The sequence below is a fragment of the Triticum dicoccoides genome, chromosome 3B, assembly GCF_002162155.2.
Source record: "Triticum dicoccoides isolate Atlit2015 ecotype Zavitan chromosome 3B, WEW_v2.0, whole genome shotgun sequence".
Taxonomy (NCBI): domain Eukaryota; kingdom Viridiplantae; phylum Streptophyta; class Magnoliopsida; order Poales; family Poaceae; genus Triticum; species Triticum dicoccoides.
This window is the reverse complement of record NC_041385.1, coordinates 389,288,827-389,289,073: the sequence shown is the minus strand read 5'-3', so window position 1 is coordinate 389,289,073 and position 247 is coordinate 389,288,827.

Genomic DNA, 247 nt, shown 5'->3' with positions numbered 1-247 from the left:
AGTGTTCTTCAGAATGACTGGGCGTAAAGGGCACGTAGGCGGTGAATCGGGTTGAAAGTGAAAGTCGCCAAAAAGTGGTGGAATGCTCTCGAAACCAATTCACTTGAGTGAGATAGAGGAGAGTGGAATTTTGTGTGTAGGGGTGAAATCCGTAGATCTACAAAGGAACGCCAAAAGCGAAGGTAGCTCTCTAGGTCCCTACCGACGCTGGGGAGCGAAAGCATGGGCAGCGAACAGGATTAGATAC